The sequence below is a fragment of the Bos indicus x Bos taurus genome, chromosome 14, assembly GCF_003369695.1.
Source record: "Bos indicus x Bos taurus breed Angus x Brahman F1 hybrid chromosome 14, Bos_hybrid_MaternalHap_v2.0, whole genome shotgun sequence".
Lineage (NCBI taxonomy): Eukaryota > Metazoa > Chordata > Mammalia > Artiodactyla > Bovidae > Bos > Bos indicus x Bos taurus.
In genome coordinates, this window is record NC_040089.1 from 73,764,746 (window position 1) to 73,778,108 (window position 13,363).

At 40.5% G+C, this 13,363-nt stretch overlaps 1 pseudogene across 1 annotated transcript; it reads left to right on the plus strand.

The window, feature by feature from the left end:
* The first annotated feature begins 9,900 nt into the window (after window positions 1-9,900).
* LOC113904434 lies at window positions 9,901-11,513 on the plus strand (annotated as a pseudogene). Its single transcript, XR_003514511.1, has one exon. The product of XR_003514511.1 is annotated as an ornithine decarboxylase pseudogene (transcript).
* Window positions 11,514-13,363: the final 1,850 nt, after the last annotated feature.

Sequence of the window (13,363 nt, forward strand, 5' to 3'; positions counted from 1 at the left end):
TCATATGGACATTAAGACCATAAGTAGTATTTATAAGCTAATTTCAGCTTTGTGTCCAGAGAGATGTGTCTGCTGTTTGTTCCTGAAAGGAGTCAGCTGTTAATAATGATGAAACTTTCAGTTTAGAGTAGGATGCTCCAAAAGATATTTAAAATGTTGTTTGAAATAGGTTTTAAAAATCACGTTAGAATCAAGGCTACCTTTTCTTTCCTATCAGATTCTGGTGATCAGTGTAGAAATTAGGTATGTGAATTGAATGCAACACAGGGCAGCAGGTAAAGGGCATTAAATTGTATTGAATTTGAGCTCCAAGTACAAGAATTCAGTTTTATTTGCACTCAGTTTTTCTTTTAAATTAGGAAATGCTCTAAGAGAGAGAGAGTAATATAATGCATGTATCAGTACACTAATAGTGCATAGCAAGTCAATCTAAGGTAATGAAGTAAAGTTAGGCCATAGAAATCTATCAGATTGCTATAAATGTGCTATTCTTACTATGATATTTCTCTTGCTAACTCATTAGCCTACCTCTCTGTTTTCTTTTTCTATTGTATACTTGTTCAAGTGTTTTCTGTCCTGGAAAGTCTCAAGACATCAATAAGAACAAGCTTCTTTCTTTACTTCTACACTATTGTACCGGTGGTTTCAAGATTGGGAGAGTTGAAGTCCAGGCTCCCAAGGTTGTAGCAGAGAACAAGAGAAAGGTGAAGGCTCTCTAAGAAAGAGAGAAGGGGGCACAGTATCTTCCAGAGAAAATGTATCAGTTTAGATGAGAAAGAATGGGGGTTAGAAATAGGAAACAGGGGAAATTAGCTTAGGACATTTATTCACAGAGTTCCGGAGTCGGAGCAAAAGCAGTCTCAAGAGAGAGAACTAAACACGTGGTGAATCAGAGAGGGAAGACCAGGACCCCAGCAGACCTGGGGGACCGACGGCCCGGAGCCAACACACAGACAGTTGTACTTAGCTGTGTGCTCACCTGACTCACAAGCACAGTCACATGCTTGTGCAGCCATCACAGGCATCTTCATTGTGTGCCAGGTTGATGGAAATGAGTGCAAAATATCGGATTGGCCAAAAGTTTTGTTCAGATTTTTGTATAACTTCTTATGGAAAAACTATGAACTTTTTAGCCATCTCAATATCTTTTTTTTTTTTTTACACAGAAGGCAGGAGGGCCATTTCATTCTTACAGCCTGCATCCTCAGTGCCTTTTAACCTTTGTTCCCTTTCAGTAAAACATGGAAGTCACATGCATGGGTGTGTGCTCAGTTGCTAAGTCATGTCCAATTCTTTGGGACCCCATGGACTGTGGCCACCAGGCTTCTCTGTACATGGGATTTTTCAGGGAAGAACACTGGAGTTGGTTGCCATGTCCTCCTCCAGGGAATCTTCTGGACCCCAGGATCGAACATGCATGACTTACCTCCCCTGCCTTGGCAGGTGGGTTCTTTACCTGCTGAGACACATGGAAAGCCCAAAAGGCACATATTACCTGTCAAAGCTATTGGAAATTTCAAAATAAAAACACTAACTAAAAACAAAAAAAAAGATTGGGAGAATTGAAAATGGATATAATGCTAGACACACAAATTCTGTGTCAGAACTTACTGGGGTGCTATCAAAGTCCTTCCTTATTTCTTCATTTAGAAAATAATTTGTTCCCTTGTGTCCCACACTGTACTAATTCTGCACTAGGGCAGGGGGTGTGAACATAAGATGGGGCTCTTGTTTTCCTGCATTTCTATGCACAAAAGCTGTAGTAGTTACGGAAGTTACTTAAATTAGTTCCTTTCATCTCATTTATAACAGACTGTTAAAGCCTGATATAATGTGAAGCTAAAACCTTTTGTGGTAACTTTAAGGCAGTCACTGAGGTCTTCCTTAACAGCCTTTGTTACGAACTCACAACTTTCCTAAAGCTATGGTGCATCCTAATTTAAACTGTATGAGTCAAATTGTTAATCATGAGAAATTTCAACCATATTCTTGGCTTATTTGAGGGTTAAATCTGAGATATATAAAAAGATATTCTAAAAGTCTACCATCTCTTGGCCAGATAAACATGTCCTTTCAATTCAGTTCTGTTACTCAGTCGTGTCTGACTCTTGCGACCCCAGGGACTGCAGCACTCCAGGCCTCCCTGTCCATCACCAACTCCCAGAGCTTGCTCAAACTCATGTCCATTGAGTCGGTGATGCCAACCAACCATCTCATCCTCTGTCGTCCCCTTCCCCTGCCTTCAATCTTTCCCGGCATCACGGTCTTTTCTAGTGAATCAGCTCTTCGCATCAAGTGGCCGAAGTATTGAAGTTTCATCTTCAACATCAGTCCTTCCAAAGAACACCCAGGACTGATCTCCTTTAGAAAGGACTGGTTGGATCTCCTTGCAGTCCAAGGGGCCATCAAGAGTCTTCTCCAACACCACAGTTCAAAAGCATCAATTCTTCGGCACTCAGCCTTCTTTATAGTCCAACTCTTACAACTTGTCCTTTAGATCTAGAGTAAACACATAACTAAAGCTCAGGCTGAGACTGTCAGGGTCAGCCAACTTGAAAGCATTCACACCTGATCTCCCCCACCACCTCACCTAGCCTCAGTTTAAGAATTTATTTTTTCACCTTCAATTTATTACCCAATCCATCAAAATCCACCCTAATTTTTAAATTCCTACCCTTTTATTAAAACTTCTCTTGTCAAGTCCAACTTTCAGTCCCATACTCTTCAGTCATGCTCTGCTATAATAGGCCCCCTGAGAAGCACTGTACCTTGCATGTTATTCCTCTTTTGGTTTCCTTGATACTCTACTGGGTTTGCCTTGTGACTCGGTTGTATGACTCTCCTATCTGACTGGTGGCCCTCAGTCTCCTAAATGAAAGGAGGCTTCTCTTTCCCAGCCCTTTAAGAAAAGGCAGTTACCCAGGCTTCTGTTAGGTATTTTCTTCTTACCTACACACTTTGTCACCAATCCCAGCTTCAGCCACCATCCTGCTGTAATTAACTCTTAAACATTTTTATCTGCAGGGGAGCTGTAGAGGTTATCTTCTTGACTCAGATGCCTAGACAATTGTCCTACCTAACCTAATTTCTCTCCTCCCTATGACATTCACCTTTTCCCCTCCTGTCACAGTTACTACTGATTAGAGCATTCACTGTCCCTCTCAAAAATCTTTCATGACTCCCTGAACTACTGTCAGTCAGTTCAGTAGAGTTCAGTTGCTCAGCCGTGTCCAACTCTGCAACCCCATGAATAGCAGCACGCCAGGCCTTCCTGTCCATCACCAACCCCCAGAGTTCACTCAAATTCACGTCCATTGAGTCAATGATGCCATCCAACCATCTCATCCTCCGTCGTCCCCTTCTCCTCCTGCCTCCAATCCCTCCCAGCATCAGAGTCTTTTCCAATGACTCAACACTTCGAATGAGGTGGCCAAAGTACTGGAGTTTCAGCTTTAGCATCATTCCTTCCAAAGAACACCCAGGACTGATCTCCTATAGAATGGACTGGTTGGATCTCCTTGCAGTCCAAGGGACTCTCAAGAGTCTTCTCCAACACCACAGTTCAAAAGCATCAATTCTTTGGCACTCAGCTTTCTTCACAGTCCAACTCTCACATCCATACATGACCACTGGAAAAACCATAGTCTTGACTAGATGGACCTTTGTTGGCAAAGTAATGTCTCTGCTTTTGAATATGCTATCTAGGTTGGTCATAACTTTCCTTCCAAGGAGTAAGCGTCTTTTAATTTCTTGGCTGCAATCACCATCTGCAGTGATTTTGGAGCCCAGAAAAATAAAGTCTGACACTGTTTCCACTGTTTCCCCATCTATTTCCCATGAAGTGATGGTACCAGATGCCATGATCTTCGTTTTCTGAATGTTGAGCTTTAAGCCAACTTTTTCACTCTCCTCTTTCACTTTCATCAAGAGGCTTTTTAGTTCGGAGTACGTCAAGGCTGTATATTGTCACGCTGCTTATTTATATGCATAGTACATCATGAGAAACACTGGGCTAGAAGAAGCACAAGCTGGAGAAGCTAGAAGAAGCACAAGCACAAGATTGCCGGGAGAAATATCAGTAACCCTACTACTGTAAGAAGTTCAAATTCTGTGTTGCAACATTTTCAATTCCCATTTCCTCCTCTTCTCTCTCTGCATGTGTACCACATATAAACCTTATGCTTTAGTTGTATCTTTGCACCAGTTAATGTCGCACACTCAACATTTCTTGGAATTGTTCACATCTACGAGTCACCTCTAAGTACCCTTCTCCATCTTTATTTGCCCAAATCTCATTGTTTGAAGTCCAGCTCATGGGCCACAAAACGTGACATGAGATAGCCTGACACACCGTCTTGGCTGGTTGGTTCTCCCCCAACAATATTAAGTACTAAATTAATTGTTTCCCTGTTTTCTTGTGCAGTAACTCTGAGATGTCAACTATGAAACAAGCTGGTCACACGTTAGTTCCGGGAAAAGAAAAAAGTTTTACACTAACTTGAAGTAAAATCTGACTAATGTTAATTTTCTTACATGCTTTGTGCTTGTTAAAGTCCCTTCAGTCATGTATGACTCTTTGTGACCCCATGGACTGTAGCCCCACCAGGCTCCTCTGTCCATGGGATTCTCCAGGCAAGGATAATGGAGTGAGTTGCCATGCCCTCCTCCAGGGAATCTTCCCAACCCAGGGATCGAACCTGAATCGCTTATGTCTCCTGCACTGGCAGGCAGGTTTCTTTACCATTAGCGCCACCTGGGAAGCCCTTTATTATATGGGAGAAGATATAAAAGTAATTTTAAGTATCATTGCTATAGAATGCATATTGTATTATAAGCACAACTAACAGCGGTTTTAAAAAATGGATCTGATTACCATTTTAGGATATGCATATAAAAACCTGAGAAAGAGTTTTTGAATCATTTTCCTAGCATATTTTTGTGATGAAAACTAACATTTCCCGGAGAAGGCAATGGCACCCCACTCCAGTACTCTTGCCTGGAAAATCCCATGGACAGAGGAGCCTGGTGGGCTGCAGTCCATGAGATCACTAAGAGTTGGACATGACTGAGCGACTTCACTTTCAATTTTCACTTTCCTGCATTGGAGAAGGAAATGGCAACCCACTCCAGTGTTCTTGCCTGGAGAATCCCAGGGATGGGGGAGCCTGGTGGGCTGCTGTCTGTGGGATCGCACAGAGTCGGACACGACTTAGCTGCTGCTGGTGCTGCTGCTAAATCGCTTCAGTTAGCACCCTTTAATTACTTGTTTCTCTCCTCTAATTGGTTGCATCTTTGAAGGCTGAGAGTCATTTCTATATGTCCAGATGCAGAAGAGTCTGAACCCATTAATGAATAATAAATGAAAACCCATAGAACTTCCAAGGTCTAGGTTAAGAGTACTTTGTCATGCAATTAGTACTTCAAAAGGCATGAGAAATTATGTCACATCTTGAATATTACAGCTCAAGTGACTAACAAGTTATAACAAGAGTATTTTACTCAAATCACAGTTATTTACCCTCTGCTCCTTTGCTTCTGTGTGAAATTCACTATTTTTGGTTTATATCTTTCTTTTTTCCTGTCTTTTACTTATCATTCCTCCTCCACACTGCTGTTCCTTTTATGGAAGTAAATTATTGTTAAATGTTTGTTGAATAAAGTTGAGGTTTCCTGGACTAAATGTTAACAACATGCTTATATTAACAACTTTTTCTGAGAAGAAAAATCTTTCTGGATTGCTTTGACTTCTAAGGGCTTTATTAATTAGACAATGTTAATTAAAACATACTTAACATGAAATATAGAAAGCAAAATTTTTTAAGAGAATATAAATTTGATTTTACCACCATATTTTCTCTCTCCATTTTCCAACTTAAATAGGAAAATTTGTGTGAGGCAGCAATTGGCTTTATAATTGACTTTTCAAATTCTAACATCATTTTTGATTAAACATAAGGTATAATCTGCTGGAAATTCAATAATTCAAGAGTCTAATAATCATTTTTGGTATCTATGTTTTAGATTAAATACTGAAAAATAGTGTTGATAAAGGTATAAGTTACCTTAAATAAATGGAACTGTGAGGATTATCTAAAATACAAATACCATTTTGACCCAAGAGTTATTTGTGAAAGTGAAAGTGAAGTCACTCAGTCATGTCCGACTCTTTGCGACCCCATGGACTGTAGCCCACCAGGCTCCTCTGTCCATGGGATTCTCCAGGCAAGAATGCTGGAGTGGGTTGCCATTTCCTTCTCCAGGGGATCTTCCCGACCCAGGGATTGAACCCAGCTGTCCCGCATTGCAGGCAGACGCAGGCAGATGCTTTAACCTTGGAGCCACCAGGGAAGTACTATTTGTGGCCACATATAAATATAAAAATGAATTTTATCTATCATTAAACATTTAATTATCTACATATAGACAAATTTTTATGCAGTAAAAACTATATTATACTGCCAGATTTATACAGTTCTGTGCACCAATTTATAATGTTAAGAATTAGAGATATGTATGTTAGAGTTTCAGAAGTCTTCTAAAATTTATTTCGGCTATAGTAAATATCAATATAACACTTGTTCCTTTTTCTTTCTAATGAAATGTAAGGACTGTTGTAGCATAAGCCCTAAAATTGTCTTGAACATGGATGTCTGCAGTAAATCCAATAGGTAGCATACACATTAGACTTCTAATGAACGAAAACATGGAAGTGATCAAATGAGCAAAGTGAGTTCACACTTAATGATCAGTATCTACAAAAGAGACTTTAAATGTTTCATTCATTCAACAAATGCAATTGAACACCTAACGTGCACTGGGCCAAGTGATAAGCACTAGGAATCCAACAGTGCGCAAGCTAGACAGCGTTTCCTGTGCTCCTGTCGTTTACAAATGCAAATTTTATGAAGTGAGTGTATGAAAGGAGGATGTCCATGGGAGTAAGGACACATACTACCTGGCCTGAGGGCTTAGCAATTTTTTTTTTAAGTATAAGATTTAATTTTCTTAGAATCATTAGTTAATCAAATAACAACACTTCTAGAGCTAATGTTGGGTAAGCAGTCTATGCTTTGGGGGAGGTGAAGAGAATCTTCTGCAAAATGCTTTCCCCAGTGGTTTTAGTCAAGAGCACAAATATCATTCAACAGTAAAAAATCAATTGAAGGCCTGCTAAGTGCAAGAGAATAAGAAGACAGAGTCATGTCTTAGCTCTTGAGGAGCTTCCAGTCTAGGAAAAAGATGGCTGTTAAAGAATAACAAAATTTGATAGGTGTCTTAAGAGTTGGAGCTAGGGGAAATATAATCAAGGAGTAAAGCCAGTCAGCCATTGGCTGAAGGTTTCCAAGAGATTTTTAGGTACGTCAGTAGCTATGACTTTGGTATCTTTGGGGTTCTACGAGTGTCTCAATTTTGCTCCTCTTTGTCTCATATACAGTGTGTTCCTTCATGTGACTTTGGTATTGAAATGCTCCCCAACACACACACCCTCAAATGTTGAGTGGCCTAAAAGACTTGGTGACAGATAAGATCAGTTCTAAAGTTCTAAACATAAAGACTCTTTTACCTTTGTTGCAATTTTTCTCAAAATTGTCTTTTCTCCCTTCTTATTGAAGTAGAAAATCCAAAAGCAAGAATTTAGGTACAGGCCTAGGAAAGAGGAGTCAAATAGGCCTCTTTTGCTTTCTTTTCATTTAGGCTTTTAGGCCAACAGCACAAAAGGAGTCCTTGTAGAACTCTATGACTCAGCTTTGCCCACTAGGGCTCTGGGATAAAAAGAGATTTATTGTAAAGAATGCATGTGTGTGCTTAGACTTTTCCACTAGTCCCCGAGGAATAAGAAGGTGGATGACTTTTCAGGGACTTGAGGGTCCCTCCAAAACCTCTTTTTATCAAAGATCTAACAGAAAACAACAGTATGCTGCTTCCTTCAAGAAATATACCCAAATAACTTGAAATAATTTTGTTGCTCCACATTCATCCCCTTTTTTCCACTTTAGGGAGGAGAATAATATCATAGAATATTGATTAAGCCGCTTTTTTCAAGAGTCAACGTTTTCCAAGGAACTACAATTCATACAATTTTCTCTCCTCTTTTGCAGGACAGGGCAAGGGGTGTGGAGGCACTTTGGGGCTGTCCTCTCCCCCTCCTCCCTCTCCCTAGGTTTGGAGCACAAGAAGTTAACTTCAGCAATACATAGGAGAGCTAACGGAGGTCTCTTGTTTGGCATTCTTTCCATTTCCACTAGTGCCCACTGGCATATTAGGATTCCCTTTGCAACATTAAAAGTGAGAGAGCAATCCTTGGAGCCTGCTTTCACCTGAGGTTATTTAGGCCTAACAAGCTAAAGAAATAGAGACTTTTCATGTGTTCAGCCCAATTTATTGTACTAGAGCTCTGTACTCTGCTTCTAAGCCAAATTCCCAGCTAATATACTTTTTTTAAAAACTATTTGGTTATTTTTGCCCTTGAAATCTGCTTTATAAGAAGATACCTCTCAGAAGTATGAGGGAAGGAGTTAATTGATTGAACTAAGTTCAGAGGTACCCCTGAACTTAATCATCAGTATCTACAAAAGATACTGACTATAGCACCCCAATCCCATTCAAATTTCTAAACAATGTAAGCATGAATAATTGATTTAAAAGTGAAAATGTGGGAATTCCCTGGTGGTCCAGTGGCTAAGACTCTGTGCTTCCAACGCAGAAGGCCTAGGCTTGATCCTTCACTGGGAAACTAGATCCCGCACGCTGCAATGGAGAGTTCTCATTGCTGCAATTGAAGTTCCTGTGCACCACAACCAAGATGTGAGGCAGCTAAATAATTAAATGCTCTTTTTGTTTGCAGTATTTTACTGATACTGATCCCAGTAAAGGCCTCTCAAAGGCAGAATTATACAGAGCAGTAAAATTTTTACAAAATCTTGATAATGAACTTAAGACTCCCCATACCGAACAGATGAGACCTGTGCCACTACCCACAACTGTTCATGAGCTTCTCTGTCTGCCTTGCTAGGCTTAGAATTAAAGAACTATTACCCATTAAGTTAGATGCAAATGATCTGAATACCAGTAATAAAATGTATATGGCTGAGTCATACTGCAACCATATGATTGATATTGTACAATGAATAAAACCACCAATTGCTATAACATGCCAGGGTTTCCCAAAACAAACGCTAGAGATTGTCCATGGCACGTATGTTTAGAAATAGTTATCTGTTTCCTGCAAGAGCATCCTGTAAATTCTGACTTTTGTATACTGAGTCTCAGAGGATTCAACCTGTATGGTTTTGTTTGCAGCTCCTAGCAATCCTATGAGATGAGTAGGAAGCCACGGCTATTCCTTTAGTAAAGCTGCCATGCTCAGCTCGCTGCTCTTCTCATTTATCATTTCTAGTCTGAAACTCCAATAGTTTGGCTACCTAATGCAAAGAACTGACTCATTGGAAAAGACCATGATGTTGGGAAAGTTTGAAGGCAGGAGGAGAAGGGGACACCAGAGGATGAGATGACTGGATGGCATCACTGACTCGATGGACATGTTTGAGTAAACTCCAGAAGGCAATGAACAGGGAGGCCTGGCGTGCTGCAGTCCATGGGGTCGCAAGGAGTGGGACATGACTGACTGAACTGAACGAACTGAGTCTGGAAATGCATATTAAATTTTATAGTAATTTGAAAGTGAAACAAAAATACTAGTTTTAGAAAATAGACCACACAGGTCACTTCCGCCTCAGCCTCCGCCGCCGCCGCTCCCTGCCAGCGCTCCGGCGCCACCTCGGGCCGGCGGTCCTCCGCGGGAGGGAGCGAGGCGGCGGGCGGCCGGGCTAGCGGCTGACGGGGGCGGCGGGGCGGCCGGCGCGTTGTCTCCATGGGTTTGGCCCGCGCGCCCCTGCCCCTGCGCTCTGAGGTGGACAGCAGATTGTGTGTTTATCGAACATTTCCACTGCTGCGCAGAGAGCACACGCATCTTCGGTAGACTTGGAATTCCTGGAGAATTGCCTTTGTGAAAAGTTGACATAATCCCTTTAAATTCCATCTCTTTTACGTTTCCTATTTTGTTGTGTCTCAAAAAGACATCAAGAAACCATGAACAGCTTTAGTAATGAAGAGTTTGACTGCTATTTCTTGGATGAGGGCTTTACTGCCAAGAACATTCTAGACCAAAAAATGAAGTTTCTTCTGATGATAAGGATGCCTTCTATGTTGCGGACCTGGAATACATTCTGAAGAAACATCTGAGATGGTTGAAAGCTCTTCCTCTGGTCACCCCCTTTTATGCAGTCAAATGCAATGATAGCAGAACCGTAGTGAAGACACTCGCTGCCATTGGGACAGGATTTGACTGTGTCAGCAAGACTGAAATACAATTGGTGCAGAGTCTCGGGGTGCCCCCAGAGAAGATTATCTATGCAAATCCATGTAAACAAGTGTCTCAGATTAAGTATGCTGCCAATAACAGAGTCCAGATGATGACTTTTGATAGTGAAGTTGAGCTGATGAAAGTTGCCAGGGCACATCCAAAGGCCAAGTTGGTTTTGCGGATCACCACTGATGATTCCAAAGCAGTCTGTCGCTTCAGTGTTAAATTTGGTGCCACTCTCAAAAAAAAAAAAAAAAAAAAAAAGCTCTTTCGCCCTTTTGGAACGGGCGAAAGAGCTAGGTATTGATGTCATTGGTGTCAGCTTCCACGTGGGAAGTGGCTGTACTGATCCTGAGACCTTTGTGCAGGCCATCTCTGATGCCCGCTGTGTCTTTGACATGGGCGCTGAGGTTGGTTTCAACATGTATCTGCTTGAAATTGGTGGTGGCTTTCCTGGATCCGAGGATGTAAAGCTTAAATTTGAAGAGATCACCAATGTAATCAACCCAGCACTGGACAAGTATTTTCCATCAGACTCTGGAGCGAGAATCATAGCTGAGCCTGGCAGATACTATGTTGCATCAGCTTTCACGCTCACAGTTAGTATCATTGCCAAAAAACTTGTATTAAAGGAACAGACAGGTTCTGATGACGAAGAGGAGTCAAGTGAATGGACATTTATGTATTACGTGAACGATGGAGTATATGGGTCATTCAACTGTATCCTTTACGATCATGCACACGTGAAGCCTCTTCTGCAGAAGAGACCCAAATCAGATGAGAAGTATTATTCATCCAGCATCTGGGGACCGACCTGTGACGGCCTGGACCGCATTGTTGAGCGCTGTAACCTGCCCGAGATGCATGTGGGTGATTGGATGCTCTTTGAGAACATGGGTGATTACACTGTTGCTGCTGCTTCTACCTTCAATGGATTCCAGAGACCCACCATCTACTATGTGATGTCAGGGCCAACATGGCAACTGATGCAGCAGATCCGGACCCAGGAATTCCGCCCAGAGTGGAGGAGCCAGACGTCGGTCCCCTGCCCATGTCCTGTGCCCAGGAGAGCGGCACTCGGCAGCCTGCGCTTCCATGTATATTAACATGTAGATGCCACTCTTGTAGTTGTTAACTGCGGGTATAGCTTGATTTAAGGGTTTGGGGGTACCATTTAATTACTGCTAGTTCTGAGATGTCTATGTGAATAGGGTTGGCACAGGTGCACCAATATGGAAGACTGGGAGATGGGGTCACACTTATCTGTGTTCCTATGGAAACTATTTGAATATTTGTTTTGTATGGATTTTTATTCACTTTTCAAACATGCTACTAAAGGCTTCAACTGCTGAGCGAGCATCTGTGGCTTGTGTATCAGCAGGATGGGCCAGAAGCTTAGTGTTGTGACCGGTTTTAACAAAAAGGAATAAAGGATCTTGACATAACTTGGCAAAAAAAAAAAAAAAGAAAGAAAGAAAATAGACCACACAAACTAAAGCTAAAACCTGTGGATATTGAGGCTTTGATAAGGATTAGGGAATACAGTGAGGAGGTGTTGTATTTATTCAAAAAGGGCATGGATTTTAGATAGCTGATAACAGTTCTACTTTTTCCTAGATCTCACCCACTGGCATGGCCTTCTAAACTATACATCCCCTTGCTGAATTTATCTCTTATCTTCTAACTGGTATTTTCATTTGCTTGCTGAACAACTCTCTGGGTGTGGGGGATGCCAGCTTGATTCAGATTATCTTAAGGTATGAATGGAGCTGGGGTTGAGGGGTTGAGGTTGACAGGTTGAGGTTCTTTGGCAACATCTGGAGATAAGTAAGCTAAAGAAGGCAATTTATATAGGCAGCAAAGCATAGGGCTTACATCAAATGTGATACACTAAAACTAGTTTATTCTTTATAATACATTTCCTCTATTTGTGACAAGTATTTTGAATTGTTTTTAATTCTGGTATTTTTTTTTCTTTAACTATCCCCAAAAGTCATGTAAATAAATCATGAGGCTAAAAACAGAAAACTTCAAATAAGCACAATTTACCAGCTGATTGATCCACAATGGCCAGTAGCCCTCCCATTGATGAAATATCTATATAGACATTACCAAAACATGACATGAGGTTATCTGGTATTATACTAAAGTGTAAATAGTTTAAAAATAATTGCAAAGCAGGTGCAAAAGCAAACAGTGTAACTGATAGTTTACAACCAAAATAATGATCATCCCCTAATTTTTAGGTAACTGGTGTTTCAAAAATTAATTAGCAAAAAAACTGAATGTGGAAACAAGAACTCCTGTTTAAGACAAAAAAATCATATAGACCTTTCTATGAGGTTTTAGCAATCCTTAAAAACTTATGATCATAACTCCTACTGGCTTCAATAAACAACACCTTTGTGTAAACTCAGCTGGGAGGTACATCTTCCAAGGTTACTTTCAAGAAAATATGTATTTGCACAATAAAGTTTTTCTTTAGTATTTGTCTATGCTTGCCCTTATTTTCATTTAATTATGCATCATAATAGCAATCACTGTTTCACCCAGTGAAACATTTTTTTCAATTTGTCTCAGAATATGAGAGTTTTTATTTTTTATTTTTGCAAGTATAAAATTTATTTCATTTGACAAAATTTCAATGTGATCAATCAAAATATTTTAAAATTTCACATATAACTTAAAGCAAATGTTTTTGTCTTTCTAATAGTTACCTTCCCATATCTTGGTGGATAATTATTAATAATGTCTCTGGCCAGTGGTGATGTCACTGTGAATCAGGTGAAGGGCTAGCCACTGCAAAGGACTGATAAATAAGCTCTTAGGAGCTTTAGACTAGCTTGAACTTTTCAATTAAAACTAAAAACAAGATTGTAAGATTTTGTTTCAGTTGTAAGGCTTTTAATTTCAAATAAATAAAAAAGGCCTGTTTTTGTCATCTTAGTTTTCTGTCTTTTAGGAGCAAATACCTGATAGTAATGCACTTTGTATGGCTTT